Below are 18527 nucleotides of genomic sequence, written 5' to 3' on the forward strand. Positions count from 1 at the left end.
AACCATACATCGTGTTCTGAAGTTAGAAGGGAGGAATGTTAGGCCCTGTTCGATAACGGCCCCAAAAAAGGCCGTATATCGGCATCTGAAGTAGTACCACAGAGCTTTTAAGCAATGTAAATGATAGCTGTCATTGTGACGAGAGAAGCAAAAAAGAAAATCCACTAGATTTTGTAAAAAGAAGAACTTATTTGTTTATTTTTCCAATTTTTTCAAACTTGAAGGAAAAAGTGAGTATTCTGTTAATGTGAACAAAAGTCGAATATATTTATTTTTTGTCATCGTCTCTACAGGTCATCGAGGCGCTCGATTAAGAATTGAGTAGGTATTCTTCAGTAAGGAGGATCAGGCGTTTGGAAACATGATCCTGCAGCAGCTGCAAGGGGTTCAAAATGTTTGTCGGCTGAAAATTACTGGAACCAGAATAGGTCTCACAGACAGGAACATCGATCGATTTGTCGTCCAAGCTGCCGCTTCAAGACAAACAACGGCGAATGTGAGTGTATAAAGTGGAAAGTTTAGAAAAATTATTGTGGAAAAGAGATTTTTAAAATGACGCGTGGTTTTGTAAGAATAAATATCAGGCAAACAAAAATAGTACTTTTTTAATCAATTTTAAATGATGACAAAATTTCTATCTGGTTTCTAGTTGCATAATTTAAATGGGCCAAATTCCCCAACATTAATGCACACGGTAAACAAAGTTACTCTATTCTGTATAAAAATTCATACAGTTTAAAGATAACTGTCTCCACTTAGTTTTATGGGAGAGGCAACACTGCCAGAGTGTAAACATTTGTTTAGTGCTAGTGCAGATAAAATTTTGAAAATATATTCGAAAAAGGGCCGCAAATTGTTCGATTTTGTCCTTAAGTTTAGTGATTTATTGTTTCCTGTGTCGAGAAAGTGGAGTTTCACCGAAAAGTCGGAAAATTCAGTGTTTTTTTCGCTTTTAAACTAAATGAAGAAGTGCAGAGGGCTGGTGTTCTGCCCTCAAGATTCACCTAAGAACAGCAACGAGAGGGCTATTTTATAGACGTGATCCTCCTGAGGCTACACGAGAGTTATCCAGATTACAAGATAAGTCCATTGTTTATTAGTTAGTACATACATAATTCATTAACTTTTTCGAACTTAAATTTTGGATTTAGATTTACAGTACAGAATGACAGAAGCTTTGAAATATTTCATAGAAACATTTCAAGGATAGTAATATCGAATACAATCTTTTGTACAAGTTTATACACAAGGAAACTTATTCAAATTGGCAGTTTAATTTTTTGCTAGGTACAGATTTTCAAAGCATGGAATATAATTTTTCAATATAGGAATCGAAATAAAAAAATGCTTCTGCTACAGAAATTTGATGATGTGTGTGTGTGTGTGTGTGTGTGTGTGTGTGTGTGTGTGTGTGTGTGTGTGTGTGTGTGTGTGTGTGTGTGTGTGTGTGTGTGTGTGTGTGTGTGTGTGTGTGTGTGTGTGTGTGCGTGTTTGTGTGTGTGTGTGCATGTGTGTGTGCATGTGTGTGTGCATGTGTGTGCGCGCGTGTGTGTGCATGTGTGTGCGCGCGTGTGTGTGCGTGAGTTGGTTCTGTCGTTGGATCATTAAATATTTAACTTTGCTTTGATCGCATCCCTTCCCAAAGGGAATCCAGATCTTATTTACCTTCCCCACTAACAAACCATCCTTCCTGAGACGATCGTGGAGATTTAGAGGTGTATTCGGTCTCTAGTAGCAACGGAAGTCGAACTAACAATCCTTCCCTTTCCTCGATAAACCGTAAGGACGTGGCCGGCGCCGTTATTGACCATATGAGATAAGGAACCTTCGAAACGTGTACACAGAAAATGGTAAGCTAATCCCAAGCCCCATTTATTTGGATCTATGTACAACTTTGATGGTTCTTGTCAATCACGGAGTAGCAACTACTGAAATGTACGGTTTGTCTAAGCTCAAGCTCAAGCTCAACTGTCTCCACTTAGTTTTATGTTTGGGCGCTTTACGCAGAGCGTGAGCAAAAAGCTTTTATTCATTTTGAGCTTTCAGCCAGATTAGTCAATTCTGTATATTTTGAAGGGATGCCAGTAATTCAATAATAAGTTTTTGCACCCAAAATTAATTTTAAGGATTGGATTTCTTTCAAATAATTTTACAAGCTTATTCATCTGTATTTATAGATATACATTTTAACAATAGTACATTACATTGCAAAATATTTAGATATTAAAATAAAACAAAATAATAATTCTAAATTCAAAAGCACTTGGCCATGATTGGCGGATCGTTCTTGCATGATTATCCGGTGCCCGTCGAACGTATCCTCCAGCAATTGATTTATGGTTCCATCGTTACGCCCGACAGACTTGTTACACCGCTTCGCTTCACACCTCATCTTTACGCTCCGATAGTCAACGTAGAAAAAAAACCGATCCTGTTTTTCTTCATCCGCACTATCGGTAGGAGTCGTAGCCTACAAATAAAGTGATTTACATAGTTATTTTATTGAAATAATATGAGTCTTCGCATGCGTTGCAAGACTGGAGAGACTGACAAAAACCCCACATTTACTAACCTGTATAGTTTTTATAAGCGCCTTCCATCCAGGTCATATTTTCCGCGAGTTCTGAATTTTTTTAGGTATCATGAGGAAATCCATTATTTTTGGATCGTTTTCCTTTTCGTCGCTTTATGCATCAAAAACTTTTCCTGATCCTTGTTCAGCGAATCTTAACTTGAGAACGGCGGCGCTTGTCGAACACTATAAGAGATTATAGAAAACAATCGCAGTTTATAATTTCAAATTTCAACGGCGGAAATGTAACGGGAGTAGTTTAAAAAAAAATCATTTACTTACCCGATTATTTTGTCGATTTCCGATATTTAAATTAATCGGAACCCAAAAATAAAAACAATCAGCAAACGTCCAATCAAATTATGTTTCAACTTAGCGACTTCAGAAACAATTCAAAACGAAATTCTTTCAGTTTTAACTTGCGGTGGTAACTTACTGCCACCATCGACCTCGGAAAGCTTTTGCAATTTGCTTTGGCAATTGGCATCCCTTTTCAATGAAATTCCAACAACAACAACTTTTTATACAGAATTGCCTAAACGACATTAATTTTTTAGCTACTTCTGTATTTCGGCAACTCAAATTTGAGTTGGTGATGCACATAAAAAGAGTATCAGGTGTTAAGTTAAAACGAAGGTATATTTACAACACATTTAATGAGTAGCTGAGTTTTTCCGTGCAATGTTAGGATCATGATGCCTCTATATATGGTGATCTCATATGCCAAATCGCCATTCCGCCATATTGAAAAAAGTTTTGACAGCTGGCTGTAGTGTTTACGAAAAAAGGGGTCCAGGGATGCCAGGTGTTAGAGATAAAAAATCAGATGGCAAAAAAGTGTGTATGTGCACAAGCCAATCGTAAACGAAAGATCAAAAGATTCAAAACCGTACTGGGGTTTAGTTTATTTTATTATATTTAAATTGAGTTTTCGGAAAAAAAGCAATGATATGAGTATATTCAATGAATTAATTTGTATTCTAAACACTTTTTTATAATATAATTACAATACAGTTCGGTCTATCCGTATGTTCCGAAAAAGAAAAACTTTTCATTGACCGTTATGATAGAAAGGATCTTAAAGGGTGGAACAAACAACCAAAACCCTAAACCGGATGTTGCTTGTTCCTTATTCTTGTTACCTTATCCAAAGAGCTATTTTGTTTCCCTCCAATCGAAAAGTGTTGGATGAAAATAAAAGTAAATCGGTTCTGCTAAAGGAATGCTATAAATTCTGCTATTGATAATTTTCATGATTAAATGATAAACGATTTTATGGTTCGAATTTTTTTTCTCAAATAACTGTTGCATCATGTAAATACTGCTTAAGCCTTTTTCAATATTAACATATTCAGTTAATGTACCTTCACCACCACCCACGAGCAGCGCTGAGCTGGAGCTTTGCTGCACTTGAGGATGACTAGCAATTGGACAGCATCACCTGCAGAATCCTTCAGGGGCTCAATCCATTCCGGACAATCAACAGTCTGCAGTGGATCGAACTGATTCCCCAACCCACTCATCGGACTTATCGTCATGCTGCTCAGGCGCCTAACGTTGCGCCTATTTTCCTATTTCAGCTCATCGGTCCCATCATTCAAAAGTACCAAAAACTTCATCTGATTTTCCCAAATGCTACCCATCAGATCCGGATTACTCGATTGGATCTTCTGGAGCAGCGATGGCAACAGACGGGGGTCCTCCTGAAGCAGCTTTTTCATCTCGATGAAGATCGGATGTTCCTGCAGAAGGGCGCTTCTCGGACGATGGAATGTAACGCCTCGCCATGTTACCATCCGATTCGATGACTTTCTGCTGCTTCTAGATAGCTTTTGAAAGAAAAAAGTTTTGAATAAGCATAAATTTGTCATAAGTAATGCAAAATTAATGTTATTCACCGCTACCGACAAAGCTGGCACCGTCGTTTATAGGTCCAACTTCTTCCAGCTTTGCTTACCAGCCCGGAGCTCAGCCGGAAGATTTTGTTTCGATTCTATGAATTATATTTGCAAAAATCAAGGCGAAGTCTTTGTCTAAGCAATAGCTTGGTGATTGGCAAAACTTCGTGTTTTACAAAAAATCAGAGCACCTGGCATCCCAGCCAGCCAGCAGCCAGCCGAACAGCCAGCTGTCAAATTTCGGCTCCTCCTCCGCATCCAACCCTCGTCTACTTTTTGCCAAAGAGAGACCACCATATCTAGAGGCATCATGCGCAAGACGTCAAAGCTGTTGCACTGAAATAAACTATTCAGATTATATTTATGAGTTTTTGCGGGCAAAAAAAAACCATTGTTTAAAAGTCAATTATGAATGATGCAGTATGTATGTATGTATGTATGTATGTATGTATGGTTCCCCCATCGGTAGCAAGGTCCTGCCTATGTCTGTGTGGCTTTCCTTCGAATTTCTTCTAGGGCTTCCACGGCCGATGGTTCGTCGAAGGAAGGCATCCAACCCTCAAAAACCTGCAATGGTTGGCAACCCACTCCGCTTGCAATAGTTCCTTTGGGTTATCCCCAGATGCATTCCTTCTAAAAAATACCCAATAAGATAAAAATAATACAGATAACAATATAGATATCTGACAGTAAGAAAAATTACTCAAAATATTAGAAATATGTAATTATATTAATATATGGTTATAAAACATAATAAAAATCTTTGTTGATAAAAGGATACAAACCTGGAAGGTAAAAATTATTAGAGCATACAATTATTAAAATAAATGTTCAAACAATATAATAGTAATGCATAAATACTGTAGCTTTTATGTTGTAGTTATCACATAAATGTTGAATATAAAATGGTTATAATAACTGATCTACAAAATTTAAGCTTCAGTTGATTCATTTTTTACTTTGATTGGCAAATACAGTTGAAAAATAAATGTTTACTACAAATTCAGATTTCACTTATTGAAAGTTTTAATGATTACTGAATGTGGTGGAACTGTATATCGTTTTTAGTTGAGATCGTTGGTAAGATGATGCGTAACAAATTGCAGAAATCATTTTCTAGGATCAAGTAGGGTAACGGACTTATTTTGGACCGGGTACATATTTTGGACCACCTAGAAGCTCTTTTCCAACATTTCTCTCATAAATCATTTTGATAATGAAAATTTCGAACAAATATAGTTAAAGTACTTTTGATTCTAATCGTATCGAAAAATTCACTCAAATAAGCTGATAAGGGAGAGAAAATTGAAAATGAAGTTTTGATTTTTCACAGTTGGGCCGAATCAAGGCCATTTCAGGAGGACGTACCGTTTTTGGAGTCAACTTTCAAGAGGTTTTCTGCATAGCTGTGATGAATTTAACAACTACAAACATGTTCTCAGCTATGATAAAACACTTGAAAATTAGTTTTCAAGCTCGAAGAACCAAAAAAACTTGTATTGATAGCAATTAGACCCATGTCGAAAATAGGTTCTACTTTATTCCTTAGGGACTTATTTTGGACCACTCAACATAACCTGGGAATTAAACTTGCTGTTAAATGTTAATGAACGTAAAAAGACGTTGAACGACGATATTAAAGAACTATGCACACTATTTCAATCACTTATCATAAAGGAAATTTGGAATTTTGGCATTATTTTATTTAATCAATTCACTGAATGCCAAACTCGCCTTTAGACAGGGTTCACTTTAATCGGCATAAATCCAAGCCCGTCATTGTTTTTACTTAATTTTTGTGCACTTTTGACGTGGTTTAACACGTTTATCTAACAATCGATATTAATGGCAAATGTTTGATAATCAGTTGTCAACACCTACAGATTAAAAAAGCTTTTAAACATGAGAAAACTGGACATGTACCAATTATTTTTTATTAGGTCATTCTTTTATGTTTCATGAAAAATTATTGACAGTTCGTTCTAGAAGTTAAAACCATTCAGGGTTGATAAAAAAATACTTTGTCAAGTAGAAGAGACGAAATATAAACTCCGTCTAAAGTAGGAGTTTGGAAAAAAAACGATAACACATCGGCAAATATGCAACGTGATTAATTATTGTAACAATTGAAATATCTCCGTTAATATTAAAACAAATTTAACCAAAAATATATATAACTATAGCTATTTATGTTTAAAAATTTGGGAAAAAATTGTTGAAATGTGTAAAATTTACAAGCGAAAAAGTACTAAAAATCTAGTTTTTTTAGCCCCTGTTGTTATGCAATTTGAAAAAAATGTTGAAAAATTTACTCCAACGATAACTTTTTTTTCCAAGAACAACAGTTGTTTTGAAGATAAAACTGTTTTTTGTGAAATTTTCAGCGGATAAAACCTGGTTTTCAGTTGATTAAAAAGATAGCATAATTTTGGCACTTTTTATCATTTTGAACCTATGTTTAATAAAAAACTGAAGCCAAACCAAATCCACTAAGGTTTTGGAAGACAAAATGCATCAATTGATGTCACGGAGTTGATGATGTCAGACTTTCTTAGCTTATTATTGGGTCACTTGAAGGAAATTTGCGTTCTGAAAATTGATCCTAAAGGTTATTTATTTATTTATTTATTTGTCGTCAATCATTTGCGTAGACCGTTTTACATGTTTGCCTTAAATCTATATAAGTATAATGTTATGATAGAAGCACTCTCTTCAGTTCATTTTTGTTCATTGTTATATCAATTAAGGTGCAGTATTTGTTATAGCAGATCATGATCTTATTTATAGGTCCATTTTGGGCATAGTTTGTTCTTTGTTTATTTATGTAGAATAGATTCCTGTTTCTTAAATACCGAGTGGGAGAATAAAAGTTAAGTTTTTCTAAAAGGTTTGCATCATTTACTCTTTGCCCAATAACATCATTTATAAAAGCTAACATTGCAAACTCACGTCGTTGATCAAGACTATCTATTTTAATTAACATACATCGAGATTCATACGAAGGTAGCTGATACGAGCTCCAACCTAACCTGCGTAAAGCATATAATAAAAACTGTTTTTGTACTGACTCAATACGGTCTTTATGTGTACCTTGATATGGAGCCCAGACAACACTGCAGTACTCAAGAAGGGGCCTAACATATGTTACATACAGTGTTTTGATGGTATAGGGATCATTGAATTGAAAACTAAACCTTTTTATAAACCCGAGCATATTACTTGCCTTGTAAATTATGTTATTGTAATGTTCTACAAAGGTCAGTTCAGAATCAAGTATGACTCCTAAGTCTCTGACTTGATTGCATCTTTCAACAGATTTTTGACCAATGGTGATGGTGTCCTGTCTTACATTTCGCTTTTTGGTAAATGAGATTGAGATGCATTTTTTTACGTTTATCTCTAGCAAGCTTTTTGTACACCATACATAAAAATTATCAACTTCTCTTTGGAAGGATTCAATATCAGATGGTTTACGTATTTTCATGAAAAGTTTCATGTCGTCTGCATATATTAAAACATTTAATTGATTTAAAATGTGTTCAACATCATTGACAAATAAAATAAATAGTAAAGGACCCAGATGGGATCCCTGTGGCACTCCTGATGTAACATGCACAACAGACGACAAATTTCCTTCAAATCTTACTTGTTGCGTTCTTCCGTGCAGGTATGACTGAACCCACTTTAATAATTTATGATTGAAACCTATTTTAGATAATTTGAAAAGCAATAAAGGAATATCAACTCTATCAAATGCTTTGCTAAAATCAGTATATAATGTTTCAACATAATTCCCTTCATCTATGGCATTTATCGAGAAATTTAAAAAATTTAGTAAATTGGTGGAAGTAGAACGTCCTCTAATAAAACCATGTTGTTTAGTAGTGATTGCATTTTTAACTTGAGAAAAAATGTGTTGATTAATTATTGATTCAAATAACTTAGGGATGCAAGATAATATAGCAATTCCACGATAATTTTTAACATCTGACTTTTTGCCGGTTTTGAAAATCGGAACCAAATACGATTCTTTCCAAATGGGGGGTAGTATGCCGCTTTTTAAAGATGAATTGAACAACCAAAACAAGGGTTTCACTAACTCATTTGATAATGATTTCAAAAATACAGGCGGCAATCCATCAGGACCTGCCCCTTTAGAGGCGTCTAAGGTGTTTAAAGAATTCAAAATTTCGTTGGGTGATACATTATCAACAGTGATATTTAATGAAGATTCAGGGAGATACGAGAAATAATCATAATCTCGATCCTCTTCATTACGGGTTGTGTAAACATCTTGAAAAAAAATTAGCAAATAAGTTGCTGATTTCCGCAGGATTTTTACCGATTTTGTCGTTGAACTGCATTTTTGTCGGAAAATTGATAGACTTCTGTATATCTTTAACTAGGCTGAAAAATGATTTTGGGTCTGATTTGATATTACTTTCTATTCCTCTATTATACTCCTCGTGTGCGATTTTCATTTCTATATTTAGTTGATCACAGATAGTCAAATATATTGTGAGGTTCATATCATTTGCATCTTTTTTATAATTTTTATGGGCTTTCTGCTTTCTATTTTTAAGATTAAGTATCTTCTTACTATACCACTTCGGATTTCTATTCGGCTTTTTTCTACGTTTTTTGGGTACTGCAGACTCTAATATATCGAATATGTTTTGGTAGAAAAAAGTTACAGCCTGATGTGTTGATAAACTACGAATTCTACTTTGCCAATCAATCGAGTTTAATTTGTTTTTAATTAGTTCGTAGATTGCATGTTTGAAGTCAAAATAAGGTTCAGATAAATTGTCATCCGACATTGTGGCGTTGTCATGAATGAAAATGGAATATTCAATAGCAGAGTGAAATACTTCATTTTTCCAAAGTGGATTTGGTGCCTCAATCACACAGAAATCATCCGTCATATTAGTAAACAATAAATCAAGGTAGCAGTTATTCTGATTTCGTACGTGATTTATTTGATTAAGTCCAATCTCAGAACTCTTTTCAAATAATGTAAGAAGTGTTGAGTTTTCCCCAATTATTGGAATCAAAAGAGATTCGTTTTGGTCATCTACAATAAAATCAGCAGCACTTTGATTAAAGTCGCCATATATGTGAACATTGGCGTCAGACTCGAATTTTGAAATTATATTATCAGCAATACTAAAAACATTTTGTAGGACTCAGTTTTGGCACCTTCAGGGGGAAAATACACAGATCCAAAAATGTGAACTTGATTTCCTATCACGGATTTAACCCAAACATGGTCAAATTCCTTGTGTTTATTAGATGGGATTTCTTCAGATTCATAATCAGAAGAAATTGCAATTAAAACGCCACCCCCGGATTTCTTGTCGGATAACAATTTATCACGATCGTCTCTATAGACATTAAATTTATCAGCGAAGACTTCGGAGCTTTTAACGCAAGAATCCTAACTCGTTTCAGTTGCTAATATTACAGGGTAGCTACAAGCAGCTACACGCCTGTAAATTTCATTTAATTTTAAGGCACTTTTCATTCTATTAAAATTTTGACAATAAATTGTTATTTCTTTACTGTCGCATAGAGAGGAATTGATTTTCTTGCAAGCAGAGTTTTTCATATCATACCTAACTACATCGTTGTTGTCCTCCAAGGGGCCCGTCAGATCCTGGCAAAACACGAATGCCTACATGCACACGCTTGACATGGAGAAGGCCTCTGGGGCGAGCGCGCCAAATCTGGATTTCCTATCGTCGAGACCGTGCTTACTCGTGCATGCTGATGATCTGCCGGATATGGATTCAGTACTTCACCACGTTGGAACCTTATGCCACGCTGAGGTTTTGAAAATGTTGCTTTTGCAGCTGCTAGTAGTTTTTTATCCGGAAGCAGAGAGTTGATAACTGGTTGATGATTTATGTGGGGGATCCTGGCACTATTGTAATCGCTGTAACTACATGAAGGGGTATCCTGGTCTATGTTGCTGTTTCTATTGTTGTTGGCATTGTTGTAGTTGTAATAGTTGAAGGTGTGCTCCTCATTTCGGGCGTTGTTACTATTTAAATTACGTAAATTGTTGCTGTTGTTGTTCTTGGATTTGTTGCTGAGATTCCCAATTTTTTTATTGGCTTTCCTTTTCTTCAATGCTTTATCTCTAGCCTTTTGCTGCTGAACATAGCGTAATTTACGCGCGTCATAGTCAGTCCAGTCTGAACGCCACACTTTTTTAGAACCCAGGAGGCGCCAACCGCAGTTGTCAGAACTGTTAGCAATTGTCAGTTCAAGTTCCAAGCTTGGATGAGAGACAGGAGGAGTAATTGGTGGAGTATTTTTTTGATACGCAGAAATTTCTGAGGCAAATGTTTTAAGCTCGTCTTCCAAATTGCAAATCGTAATACCAAGCGATTTGACTTCCATTAATACATTAGTTTTAATTACATTTAAAGCGTCCTCTGTAGTGTGGGACAAGGTAGAGCGGTGATCGGTGCAATGAGCTGCCATAGGGGCCGTTCACTAATTACGTAAGCACGATTTTGGGAATTTTCAACCCTCCCTCCCCCCCTGGTAAGACAAAGTAAGATTTTTCAAAACTGCAGCACAAACTTCGCCGAGATTGCAGTGTGCTGTCAGAAATTTCAAAACATTTGAAACACACTATATAACGGAGAAGTTTTTCTGTTTTCACTCTATTATCATCGAGCAAACAAAGTTAAGTTTTGTACAAGAATAAGAAAAGACAAGATTAACTGAATATAGCAAAGTTTAGAAAAAAGACTTATTTAGTTTAAGGGTGGTCCAAAATAGGTCCAGAGGGTGGTCCAAAATAGAAACCTGGTGGTCCAAAATACCAACCAGAGTAATGATCGAAGAAACGCGTTTTTAGGCTCAATTCTTGTTACATTTCAACAAACGACGATATGTGTTGATAGAAAAAGCCTTGATCTTTGTAATGAACCGATAACATTTTCAATTTTAGCATGATTTATAGTTATTTCAATTTTCACTTATTCCTAATTTTAACTAACTTTTTCTATTTGTTTTTTTTTTTCAAATGATCTAAATTTCTAATTGAAAATTTTCAAAAAAAAAAAACTTGACATAATCATCATTCACATATTCTAATTCAATAAGCCTCTTAATCTACAGCTATTTTTTTGCAATCTGTAATCTGTAAAATTTGTTACGGAATGATCAATCAGAGCATGGCGATAATATTTCTAGCGTAACATTTAAAAAGGGCGAAACTGCCAAATGTAAACAAATCGAGTTAACGGTCATTCCGGATGTACGCGGTTGCACTTTACCTAATTAACGCGGTTTCATCTTAAAATCACTTAAAACTTTCAAAAAATTAATAAAATTCAATTAGGCGAAACTTTCTATTGATGCATTTTCATTGGAACGTGAAGTTACGCCTATTCAAAATGGGGTGAATTTTTCTATTCGTGTAGGGCCAATAGGCGTAACTGAGTTGACCGTGTGTGACAAAACGGCCTAATTAGTTTTTGCGTGCAGGACCAATGGGTCGATTCACGATGACGTACACGCTCGTTTTCATTTAACCATTTACGGATGAAAGATAACCATTTTTTGTTTTTTGCTGAAGAACTTCCAATATGGTTATTTTCTATTATTTTTTTCCTATGAAATTTTAACCATTTTGGTAGTTCTCAAATGAAACCCACAAGATGGTTGAAAATTTCGCCATTTCATCGCCGCCATGTTGAAAGTAATTTGTTCTGCAGCCGGGTGCGTTCTGCATGGAAGAAAGAAATTCAAGCTTTTCTTCCACTTAGTAGTGAACATGATCCGAAGAACATCCTCTGGTCCAAAGGTAAGTCGTCAATTGTATTTTATATTCGAAATTGAGTCTGATGAAGATTTTTTTCCCCCTAATAGGATACCGAAATGTGGAAAGTTTGCCGGAACTGCAAATGCAGGATTTGCGAGCTTATAAGCCCGTTTAGCTGTACTGGATTCCACCTAATGTGACTCTGGAGCTGGCTTCGGATTATACGACTCAGCTGGAGCAACCGAATATACCCATAGCTGGTGTGATGCAGCGGAAAAGTGAAAACAGCAGCTAGAATATCAAGTTCCTATCCATGATCTGGATGCCAGTTGCCATTTAGGAATCATAATCCGACGAACATCCTTTGGTCCAGTAAGGTAAGTCTTCAATTATTGGTTATATTCGGAATTGAGTCTGATGAAGGTTTTTTTTTTCCTTTCTATAATAGGATGCCGAAATCTGAGGATCCTCAGATAATCGGGAGCTGAATATTAATCCGACCAGGTGCTGCGCAATTGTTCCACCAAGATAATTTGATGGTATGCGGTAATTTTCCGTACTATTTGGGGGGTCAGACTGCCGGAAAAACATCATCCGGCTGTGGAGTGTTGGAAACACCTCGCTGAACAACGGATTAGTGCTGTTGGTGCTGATCATCCGCTAGGAGCTCAACAGAATACCCTCAAAATGTTCTACTTGGACTTCTTCCGGAAAAGCATTTACCGGTCCCTATCGTTCCTGGCTATGTTTTGCGATCCCGGATCCTATTTTTCCGAATCACTAGCAGAGCCAAAGGATCGGGACAGTGAAAGCACAGAGAAGTGAAAGTAAGTGGTTCGATGCCGATTCACAACAAAAATCGTTGCATCTTTTCTCTGTATTTTTTTTAAGAACATCTTAAAAATTATTAAATAAATAAAATGATGTGAAAAACATAAAATTTTTTAAATTTTATCTTTTTTTTGCGAAAAAACCGATTTGAACTATTTCTACATTAACATTCTCCCTCATTTTGCATTATGATTCAAAAACAACCATTTTTCAACTTCTCCTTCAGAATCCCATCCGTTTGAAAAATAACCATATTGGAACTTCTCCCTTAAAAGTCATTTTATGACTTCTCATGGAGAACTCATAAAATGACATTTCCCGGGAAAAGGTCAAAAATGGTTATTTTTGATTCGTAAATGGTTCAATTATTTCTAGCGTGTATGTTCCCTTTTGTGGTGACCAGGGATGCCAGGTGTTGAGGATAAAAAATCTGGGCAATTTTGAAAAAAAGTCTGTGTGTGTCTGTGCACAAGGAAGACCACAAATTCTGTACTGAACCAGAATTTTGACAATGCGGGGGTGTATTGTTTTCGTGTTATTTGAGTTAAGAAGTATTTAACTAACACTGTTTCCTACCACGTACCATACCGATCTTATTTTAAAAAAAAGTTAAATGAATGAGTAGTCAAATATACATGAATACAAGCGAGATATAAAGTTTAAAATGGCACTTACGGATCAAATCCGATACATGTATATTGATTTCATCACTCAATCAAGAAAGTCTGTGAAATCTGGGCACTCTGAGCAAAAATCTCGGCAAAATCTGTGTCTGGCCAATATCTGGACGAAGGGTCAAAAGCAGGGAGATGGCATCTCTATCCTTTGTCATTGAATTTGACAACCATCAAAATTACGGGCCCACGATTTTGTGGGCCCATAACAAACCTGACATTTTGCTGTCAAGGACACGAACTTAATGTCAAATGCTAGAGAAGTATGGTTGATAGCCCACTAACACATCAATCATTCTGATTCCTTATTGGTTGAAATTTTGACTTTTGAGACTTCGTACTGCTTTGAGAGGAAAACACCATAAACGTCTCTCCCGATGGATAGAAAAAAAAGATAAAGATTCTAGTTCGAAAGAAGAACTAGATTGCCACCTCCCTGGTCAAAAGTCTTGGTTTTACAGACAAATCTGGGCACCTGGCAACCCAGGTGGTGACACTTTGCGCGTCCTGTTTACAAAATTTTACGAACGAGAAATGGGGTGCGGCGAATTTTTCGTGTAGCTGCACGATCAAGAAATTTAAATCAAAACTCAGTTTAAGGATAGCAAAAAACCAAGTTCCATTTTGTGAATTCTAATTTAGCGCATATTTTGGTTTCTCATGTTTATCTCTTTGAAAAGGAACAGAAAGTGGAAATTTCGTTAAAAAAAATCGAAAAGGAGGTTTGTTAATTAAAATGTTCACAAAAGGCTTTCAAACCCCTTCTTCTGCACATTTGTTCTGAACCAACCCACTTTGCATTGAATATTCTGGGAAAGCGCGTCTACTTGAAACAAAAAATCCCATCGAATGTCCAAATGTGGAAACTTCTAAAGAATTCTAATGTGCCGAATCGATTGTCCGGAAATTTCTTGTATTATTTAGACCGGAAGCTGTAAAACAAATGCACATACTTATACGACAACACTATTCAGGGATAGAAAAATCAAATATAGGAAAATTCTCCGGTAAACATTCCGAAAGAAAAGGCTGAACTATTATAAATTTTTACGATATGGTATTTTCGAGGAACAAAATAAAGTCAGATAGTTTAACCACTATTCACACTAACATGAGACTTATAGAACGAAATTCCTCTCAGTTTTTGGCTAGAAGCCTTCTATCGTCGATATTGCGCGGCAGCAATTCGAGCATGAAAATTCTACTGGTATCGATATTTTCGGTAATTTTCGAGCAGCGCTAAAAATCGAAATCGTGTGTCCAGTTAGTGGTCAGTGGTTTAACTTTTAATTAAGTCCATTTATTCCAGCTGTATTCACAAACAAAATTATTCATTTTTCGTTGTTTGATATTTAAAACATCTAATTATCTTTTTAATTTTTTTATCCCAAAATTGGGCTGAGAACTTTTTCTAAGAACGTGTGAATGAGAATCAAATGAGGACCCAAATGTTTGCTTTGTTTCCTCAGCGTGTAGAATTGGAAAATAAGGAATTAAAACAGGAATCGCGAAATGTCAAAAACAGTGAGGCCAGGCAGTGCGTGAATCGACCTATGGGTCGATTCACAATGACGTATGTTCCCTTTTGTGATGACAGTTCGCACGTCCTGTTTACAAAATTTCACGAACGAGAAATGGGGAGCGGCGAAATGTTTCGTGTAGTTGCACGGTCAAGAAATTTAACTCAAAACTCAATTTGAGGAATGCTAAAAGCCAAGTCCCATTTTATGAACTAAATTTAGCGCATTTTTTTTGTTTTCTAACGGTTATCTCTCCGGGAATGAACAGAAAGTTGAAAATTCTTAAGAATTTCGAAAAGGAAGTTTGCTTATCAAAATGTTACAACATGTTTTTAAAGCCCTGTTTTCATCACATTTCTTCTAGGCCAACCCGCTTTGCATTGAATATTCTGGGACAGCGCCTTGAAACAAAAAATCCCAACAAATGTCAAAACGTGGAAGCTTCTGAAGAATTCGGATGTGCGGATGTTCTGAAGTTTCTTGTTTTATTTTGACCGGAAACTGTAAAGAAATACACATACTTGTACAACAACACTATTCAGGGAAAGAAGAATCCAATATAGGAAAATTAACCGGTAAACATACTGAAATAAAGGCTGAACTATTCTAAATTGTTACGATATGATATTTTCAAGGAATAACAATAACGTCGGATAGATTAACTTTAAAGTTTAAATCAATTTTTTCCAATATTACTGTTTCCATCTGGATTTACAAACAAAATGATTGATTTTTCATTATTTGATTCTAGAAACACCTAATTTCTCAACAACTAATTTCCTTTTTAATTTTGTTTTTATCCCAAAATTGGGCTGAGAACTATTGCTAAATCCGTGTGAATGAAAATTAAATGAGGACCCAAATATTTGTTTTGCTCCCTAAGTGTGTATAATTGGAAAATAAGGAATCAAAACAGGAATCGCGAAATGTCAAAAACAGTGAGGTCAGGCCGTGCGTGAATCGACCTATGAGCGAAACTTCAAAACCAAAACAAAAACGGCCGATCAATTAGGCGAAACTTGCAGGCGTAACTGAAATCGAAAACAAAAAAAGACGAAACTCGAAAATCTGTGAAATTTAGTGAAAAAAGTTAAAGATTTTGATAACCAACGAACAATAAGTGAATATCCCCTTTTATTGAATTTGTTGAACAAAAAGTGGTCGATTTTTTAAATAGGATTTGATTTGATGTTCCGAAATTTCAAACGCGTTTTTCTCGTTTCGAGCTAACTGCTAGTTTCGCCCTTATGAAATGTTACGCTAGATTTCTTGTTATTTACGCAACGCATGTCATCTCAACTTTTGTAAGCCCTTACATCATGTTGTGCTTCAAATTTTCTAAACATCTTTCCTGGCGCAATCGCACACCACCAAAACTCAAAAACATCGCATGAGCGAAAATAAACATCTCATCTAGAGCGAGAGAGCCAAGGGAAAAGGGGGAAAATAAAGAGATTAAATTGGAATGATCTCACCGAGTTCCACGTTTGTTCCTTCCAAAGTAGTTATCTTCTGTCTCCTTTCTCCTGGTGTATATTCTCCATGTTCCCATTCTGAACGGAGAGCCGACTTCTCGCTCACACCTGACCATCTGTAAAGTCATTCAAAACGAAATCATCCGCTTTTCACTCGATTTCATGTGCCCTTCCCACACAATTCCCAATGAATATCTAACGCTTATTCGATATTGTTCTCAATATTTCAACTTTCAAATAGAAACACCACACCACTTGTTCCAATTGAAAAATTTTCGCCACTTTGGCTTTTCTACCACCATTAAACCACGTACACCAGACAGTCATTTCACTTGAACGACGCCATTGAGACTGTGATTAAATGTTTGCTGACTTAATTTTGCCAAGCAAACCCCACCGAACCGAAATCACTTAACACTCCCCACTTCCCAATATCGACAATATCAGGGGGTTGTCAAGTTCGGGCCCAATCCCACAGGGGGAGCGGGCAGACAGCGGTTGTTAGCCAAGGCCGCAAATACAGTCCACCCCCAACAATCATATAAGAATTGGTAAAATGCATTGAAAACGGATTTAAAGTCTGCTTCATTTAATATTGGAACAAATTCTTTTACTCATTGTGGCGCTCCTAGTGGACGGATTTGGAAACTTTATTCACCCACGTGTCGGGAAATTCATTACCTTTCACCATGTGTTTATGTCATAACACCAAACGATAGCATTTTGTAAACAACCGCCATGGAAGCCGAACGGAGAGATCAAATTGTGCACAGTTTTCTTACGAGTACGAGTACGAGAATTTCTTCGAAACAACAATGAATAATTTTTTTAATTTTTTTTTATGAAAGAGTAAAGAAAATGCTACATTTGTATGAAAAACAAATTATGAATTCGTTAATAAATGACTGAACTACACGCAATTGTTTGTGTTCCAATATTAAATGAAGCAGACATTACATTCGTCGAACTTGGTCAGCACTTGGTCGTACAGCTTTCGAGCACGGATTCTGGCCACATTGTTCTGCTTCAGCGTCCGATTTGGCTGTTTGCTGGCTCGGAAAAACCTTATTCCTTCCCGGAGACGAATTCGTCGCACCGTACTGTGAGCGGCCTGGAACTTATTGGCCAAATCGCGGTCTGAAAGATTGGGATTCCTCTTGACGGCCTTGATGACTTTCCCACGCAGTTTCCGGTCGACAGTTCCACTCCGACGCTTCGAATGCGGCTTCCGAGCCGTCGTCAATGTTTCCTTGTACTGCTTGATAACACGTCATACGGTATTTCTGGGCATTTCAAGCTGTTTAGCTAGCTTCGATGCCGACAACAATGGATTTTCAAGAAAACTGTGTACAATTTGATCTCTCCGTTCGGCTTCCATGGCGGTTGTTTACAAAATGCTATCGTTTGGTGTTATGACATAAATACATGGTGAAAGGTAATGAATTTCCCGACACGTGGGTGAAAAAAGTTTCCAAATCCGTCCACTAGGAGCGCCACAATGAGCAAAAGAATTTGTTCCAATATTAAATGAAGCAGACTTTAAATGTCACTGCATCATTCATAATTGACTTTTAAACAATGGTTTTTTTTTTTGTGCCCGCAAAAACTCATAAACATAATCTGAATTGTTTGTTTCAGTGCAACAGCTTTGACGTCTTGCGGTAGTTTTTCTTCTTCTTTTGGAAGAGTTGCAAAAATCCAACTTTTCTCTGTAGGAGCAATAACCATTTTTGGTCACAAAATACGATGCTTCGAGTTTGTTTATCTGAAATAGAGT

At 36.3% G+C, this 18527-nt stretch overlaps 1 protein-coding gene and 2 long non-coding RNA genes across 7 annotated transcripts in view; 2 read left to right on the forward strand and 1 right to left on the reverse strand.

Moving 5' to 3' along the window:
• Nucleotides 1-18527, forward strand: part of LOC129747123 (calpain-D) — a 450101-nt gene that overhangs the window by 253962 nt on the left and 177612 nt on the right. The gene's annotated exons all lie outside the window — the stretch shown is intronic.
• Nucleotides 1978-3248, reverse strand: LOC129747203 (uncharacterized). The gene is made up of 3 exons (XR_008737463.1): nt 2855-3248; nt 2573-2758; nt 1978-2470 (listed from the first exon to the last, which is right to left on the reverse strand). It is a non-coding gene; the product is annotated as an uncharacterized LOC129747203 (long non-coding RNA).
• LOC129747211 (uncharacterized) lies at nt 11567-13097 on the forward strand. Its single transcript, XR_008737465.1, has 3 exons — nt 11567-12292; nt 12358-12627; nt 12699-13097. It is a non-coding gene; the product is annotated as an uncharacterized LOC129747211 (long non-coding RNA).

The sequence above is a fragment of the Uranotaenia lowii genome, chromosome 1, assembly GCF_029784155.1.
Source record: "Uranotaenia lowii strain MFRU-FL chromosome 1, ASM2978415v1, whole genome shotgun sequence".
NCBI lineage: Eukaryota > Metazoa > Arthropoda > Insecta > Diptera > Culicidae > Uranotaenia > Uranotaenia lowii.